This window comes from Nannospalax galili, unplaced genomic scaffold (genome assembly GCF_000622305.1).
Source record: "Nannospalax galili isolate Female #2095 unplaced genomic scaffold, S.galili_v1.0 scaffold95, whole genome shotgun sequence".
Classification (NCBI taxonomy): Eukaryota; Metazoa; Chordata; class Mammalia; order Rodentia; family Spalacidae; genus Nannospalax; species Nannospalax galili.
In genome coordinates this window covers 11,286,246-11,292,790 of record NW_008342393.1, presented here as the reverse complement: position 1 = coordinate 11,292,790, position 6,545 = coordinate 11,286,246, and positions in this window count along the sequence as shown.

The following is a 6,545-nucleotide window of genomic DNA, read 5'->3' as shown; positions in this document are numbered from 1 at the left end:
TTAGTTCCCCCTGTTTTGTCCTAGGGTATCATGGCTGGGGTAGCCCTCTAACTGCTGTCCCTGTCTCCATCCTGTCCTCAAACGCCTCTACCAAATTAATCTTCTTAAAACTCCTTTCTGATCATGGAAAAAACTAGGCTTGGCTTTCAAAGCATGCTCTAGTGGCCCCACCCTACCTGGCCAGCTTAATTTTCCTCTGCTTCCTGACACACACACCCTCTTCTCCAGGCATGTCTGTCTCCTCATCCCATAAACATGCCATCCTGGTCTTACTGATTCTGTGCATTTGTTCATGTACTCTGCAAGCCTGGAATGCAGTCTCGGGTCTGCATCATAGGGATTCTTGATTTTATGCAATGAATGGACCCCTGGCTTGTCATTTAAAGTGTGTGTGTGTGTGTGTGTGTGTGTGTGTGTGTGTGTGTGCAGAGAGCAAATCCCTCTTCTACAATGCTGATGCTTAGCTTCAGAGGTTTGTCTTGGTTTGTGATTCATCTTTGACTGGCAGTGAGCCCAACCCTCTGTTTTATATTTTTCTACCTCTTAGTTGCTGCCAATCTATAAACCAACACTTAAATCCTTCAAGGAAGTTCCTTTAATAAAAGAAGCATCTTTAATAGAAAGCAAGGAAGTCATTTCTACATTTTCTATTTTACATTTGTGTTGAAGGCTTGGATGATTGCCAACTGGGGTTTCTTACAATGGGTCCTACTCGTATCCGTCAAACACCTTCTTTCCAATTTGGTACTCTAAGGTGGTATGATGTCCTAAGGACATCCTCAGGGTTTATATCACTTCATCTTCGGAGATATTTTTCTCTTTTCTCTTGTTTTACAGGTCTGACCTTCAGTCAACCCATGAGTATTTTGGTGTACACCAGGAGGTTGGCCAGGTGTATCTACTAGAGGTTTTGGTTTATTTTGTTTGGTCTTTATGACCATGGCTATATGAACGCACATTTTGGAATTGATAGTTTTCCCTTTTGGCTATTGATACAAAGGGTCACTTGGACCTCCTCAGATGGCAGTAAGTGTGGGGAAGGAACATTGTCTGGTGGGAGAGGATGCCCTAGCTTGATGTGTGGACACTTCTTGAGACCAGTTGGGGAGTGCTACTGGTACTTTGGTTTCTAAATTGGTCTCCTTGGAATAGATTCTAGAATCTTTGAGAATGGAGTTGTAGGAGAGAGAAGAAAAGGAGAGGTTCACTCATTGTAGCAAAGCAACAGCCTCAAGACAGCTGTGTCTTATATGTAGCATAAAAGGGTGGGGGTGGGGCTGGAGAGATGGCTCAGCTGTTAAGAGCACTGGATGCTGTTGCAGAGGACCCAGGCTTAGTTCTCAGCACTAGCGTGGTGGATAGCAACCTTTGTAACTCCAGTTCCACAGAATCAATGCCCTCTTCTGGCTTTCATGGGCATTGCATGAAATGACATGAGTACACACACATACATGCAGGCAAAACACTCATACACATAAAAATAAAAGTAAATGGTGGGAGGTGACTGTAGCAGAAGGGATGGCTCTATGTGGCTTTCAGGGCTTGGTTCTTTTCAAGGGTTTCTCTTGGGATGGAGACGTCATGGTGGGAAGAAGCCCAAGCAGCTGTGGAAGGAAAACCAGGTGGAGGGATCCTGACACCAACTGCCAAGGCCCTGGCTTGCATCCTGCTACATATGACTTCAGATGACTCAGGCTTTCAGCCTTCAGATCAGCTCCAGCTCAGAACTTCCTAGCTAAGGCCTTAGACATAAAGAGCAGAATCTTCAAGTCCATGTACTCTTTGAAAATTTCTGACTCACAAAATGCATGGGAATAATAAAATTATCTATATATAATATGTAAAAATAAGTCATGCATGTGTTTTAGTTACCTTTCCTGTTGCTGTAATAAAATATCCTGGTAAAAGTGGCTTCAGGGAGAAAGGATTTATTGCAGCTCACAGCTCCAGGCTACAGTCCATCATGGTGAAGAAGTCATATGACAGGAGCACGAGGCAGCCGGTCACATAGCACCGAGAGATAGAAAGCAGAGGGAGATGAATGCCTGTGCTCAGCTCGTCTCCTCTTTATGCAGTCTAGAAGCCTGACCTAAGAAATGGTGCTGTCCACTTAAACGTGTTTTCGATTGATTTTTATTTATGTGTATGAGTGTTTTGTTTGCACATAAGTGTGCCTGTGTTGTATAATGCCTGAGGAGACTAGAAGAGGGCATCAGACTCCCTAGAACCAGAGTTACAGACAGTTGTTAGCTATCATGTGTGTGTTGGGAACCAAACCCGGGCCCTCTGCAAGAGCAGCCAGTGATCTTAACTGAGTCATCATCTCTTTAGCCCCAGTGCTGCCCTTTTTTAAGGACAGTCATCTTGGTTAACCTAATCTAAATAATCCCCCACAGCCATGGCCAGAAGCTTGTCTCTTAGGTGATTCTATATCTTGTCAAGTTGAGGATCAGTATTAATCATCAATTTGTATAGGTCTTATTTTGTAATGTCTTTCTTTCTCCTCCCTCTGTCCCTCTGTCCCTCTGTCCCTCCATCCCTCAGTCCCTCCCTCCCTCCATCCCTCCGTCCCTCTGTCCCTCCGTCCCTCCCCCCTTTCTTTCCTCTTCTCCTTCCTTCTTCTCTAAGCCTGGGGATATTTGTTATGCAGCAATGCTAACCACTGAGGGGTAGACAGAATGGACTTGAGGGGGCAACAAATAAGTCCTCCAGAGAGTGAGATAGACACTATAATAACACCTGGGTTATCTGAGACCCCACTCTGACCCCAGGTTATCCAGATCCTACATATAAGATTTATAGACCTAGAAATTAAATGGAAATTGAACAAAATAGGGTGATTTGTGAGCCCCATGGCCCTAGTTTCTTGATTTAAAGTAGAGATTTGGATTGGGGTTAGGTGTCAGTGATTTTCCTTATGATGTGGAGGGTGGGGTTGGGGGGTTGTGTAGGAGCTGCTTCCTTCCTCGCTCTCCATCCTGGTATGTTCCTGGTCAGAGGCTGTGGGTACAGTAGTGACTTCTGTCATGTTTATGGGAGAGTGGAAGAAGCTCTCAGAACTCAATCTGTATTGCTGGATAGCCAGGGGGCAATCTTGTTAAATCACATGATTTGAGTTGACAATTACAATTCTTCCTGGTAAATTTTAATGCAAAGAGAAAAAAAGAAATGGCCTCACCTTGGTCCCATGGTGCTGATTTGACTTCTGGGGCATTTCCTTACACAGGATCAAGGGATCCATCAAAGGCTTGTCTTGGGAGTGGGACTTAGCAGAAGTCAATGTGTCTGTCCCCTTGACCTCTTCTCCAGTCTTCCTCTCCCCACATCCATTACTCAGTGTGAAGCTGGGAGACTGTCACGACATTAAACCACCCCAAACAGGACAGCCACCTTCTTGTCAGGCAGGGAAAATGTATCAGAGGGCAGGAGTCCACTCTAGTAATCGGAAGTCTGCTTCCTTTTATTTGCCTGCTGGCCAAGCTGCCTTACCTGGGGGTTGGAGCTCTGTGGCAGGCTGACTTGAATCTCTGTAGCTCTAATGCATGCTCCATTCTGAATACATCCTACTCAAGAGGTGTTTGCTAGGCAAAATAAGTGTCACCAACATTGACATATCTTCCCGAAGCTTCCTCCTTAGGTGGTTTCTTTTTTTTTTTTTTTAAGCTTGTTGAATATACAGTTTTCGTCATTTTTTTCTGATTGTAGTTTCACATATATGCCCTGTAGAAACATAATTTCAAACTTCAGTAATAGCAATAATAATATGTAATATTTTAATACATATTAACATGTAATATTTAGTTTGCATAGCTGCTGAATAGGATATGTTTTCTCACCCAGTCTTTTCGATTTGAAAGGTGGATGTCATGGCCCTTGTTTAAGAATTTGAGAAACCGAGACTTAAAGAATAATCAATAATCAAACAGTAGAGACTAGCTTGGGCTCCTTGATTCCAGCACTCACAGGCTCTGCTCTATGTGACAGTTCTTGTCGGTTCAGGTGACGTCATCATGCCATACCCACGTGGATGTGCCATAATTTGACTGACCATGCTTTTGGTTTTGGTCACTCAGGATATTTACCAGTGTTGTCTGTTGTAAACAAGGCAGCAGACAGCACTGTGCGCTTAGATTTCCCCCTGCTTTGGGATTATCACCTTGAAATAGCCCCAGAAGTGGAATTACTGGGTTAAAGGGTAGGACTGTGTTTATGACTTTTGATACTTTTCGCCAAATTGCTTTCCCAGAGGACAGTACTTAGTGTAGCAGGCGCACTTTATAGGCCCAGGGGCGTCTCCCTGCTCCTCCAGGATGCTGGGCTCCCCTCTAACCACTAGAGGGTGTGAGAGGATGCTGCTGGAGAGTCAGCCCCCCCCCCCCCCCCCCCCCCCCCCCCGCCCCCAGGACAACCCCAAATTGCTGGAGAAGCCTTCAGAGTTGTCTAGAAGGAAGAGTTCCATGCTTGGTGAATTAGGAGCTGGAGCCTGGAGTGGATCCACGTCTCTGGGGGTTTCCAGGGAAGGCAGCGTGGTTCATGCTCTGGACTTCGGAGCAGAGAACAGTACTGGGGCCTCAGGCCCAGGGTTTCAGGTCCAAGTTGCCACCTTCTTCTGTAACCTTGGAGGATGCTTAGCAACTCTGGGTCTTGAGCCTCACTCAGCATAGGTAGATTGGAGCCCTCTGAGCTGCAGATGTGCCTGTTTGTCATCTCCAAGCAGTAAACAGCAACACTTCATAAGAGCACAGAATGGCGGCTGAATGAATAGAGAACATGAAATCTAGAATGGACACCTAGATGCGGGACAGCCTCTTGGTCCACGTGCAGCTTACCGAAGGGAGGGATGTCAGTTGTATGACTCAGGGACACTGAAGATGGAAGAATGCCTAGAGATGTTTTTAGATACACAAGCCCAGTAGTTATGATTGTTTCCAATTTTTTTTTCTGAATTTAGCAAACACTTAACATAGCACCTGTAGTGTACTGAGTTCTGTGCTCAGCACTGAGGGTAGTGAGTTGATGTGTGAAGTCCCTGCCTTCAGGGAGCTTATAGCTGTGCATAGAGATAAACCACTGTATGAAACACTCAGCAGAGGCTGCACCTCAAACATGGAGGAACACAGTCAAGTGGGGGACACAGGAGGACTTACCTCAGACATTCCTTGAGAACCACTTCTTCAAATGCATTCCTTAGACTATTAGCTCAATGGAACCTTGAACAAATGTCACCCAGAACACAGGTAGTTTCTCTGTCAGTTAGCTATTGCTGCCTTAATGTTTTGTAACAAATCAGCCCTATACTCAGTCAGTAAAAATCACTATATTTTTAGGGTGTTCATGGGCCTATGTACCAGCTGGATGCCTTTCATTCTTCTGAGGCCAGAAGACTACAAGGGGCATTTCTCATAGATCTAGAAGAACAGGTGTTGGGCAGTTACCTGCATAGCACAGAACTCTTCACTTACCAGGTGTCACTGATGAGTTTTCCCCTGTGCAGTGGTCCTTTAGCAATGAGGGATCAGTTGGAACAGCACTTCAAATTTTGATCTTTGTTATTATTTTATTTTCTTTCTGTGTATGCAATGTGTACGGGTGTATGGTTGTGTAGCCATGTGTGATGTACGAGGGAGATGGGGTGGCGGCATCGGGGAGGTTAGGAGGTAACATTGAAAGGGTATGATCAATATACAGTGTAGAAATGTATGAAATGCTCTAAACGCATTTTTTTTTTTAAAAAAGAAAGAAAAAGCTGTAAGGCAATGGAAATGTAAAAAACTCAAGGTAGAAACTGCGCATGGTAGCACATGCCTTTAATCCCAGTACTTGGAAAGCAGAGGCAGCTGGATCTCTGTGAGTTCAAGGTCAGCCTGGTCTACATAGTCCTAGGCCAGCTGGAACTACAAGGTGACCCTGTCTCAAAAAGACAAAAACAAAGGAACAAAAACTAAGGTAGATAGCTAAAGTTAAATGAAAATTATTAATTTATTTTTGTGTACATGTGTACATGTTTGGGTGTCAGGGTATGGGGAGGGCTAAAGTATACAATCTGAGGAAGGCTAGGAAGAGAAGGCATGACCCTTGCTGGGTAAAGGCTTTCCAGTGTGCACACCCTCAGGTCATACATACACCTCAGCAACCCCTCAGTTATCTTGGTAAGTAAGCTCAGTAAATTCATTGGTTCCCCAGTAAAACTTTAATCAAACGTTGGCTTGACACTAGACCCTTAAAAGGGAAAAAGCATTGCTTAGTATCCCCAGGAAAAGAATTCTCACAACAGATGGAATATTTATTTGTTAATGCTATTATGTCTCATAATTATTAAAAAAAAAAAGAGAGAGCGAGAAGGGGGTGGAGAGATGGCTCAGCAGTCAAGAGCACTGACTGCTCTTGCAGAGGACCTGGGTTTGATTCCCAGCACCCACATGGCAGCTATGAACCATCCTTAACTCCAGTTCCAGGGGAATCTGAAACCCTCTTCTGACCTCTGCAGCATTTCATGACATGGGTGCACTCATATACATGCAGGCAATATACCCATATGCATAAAC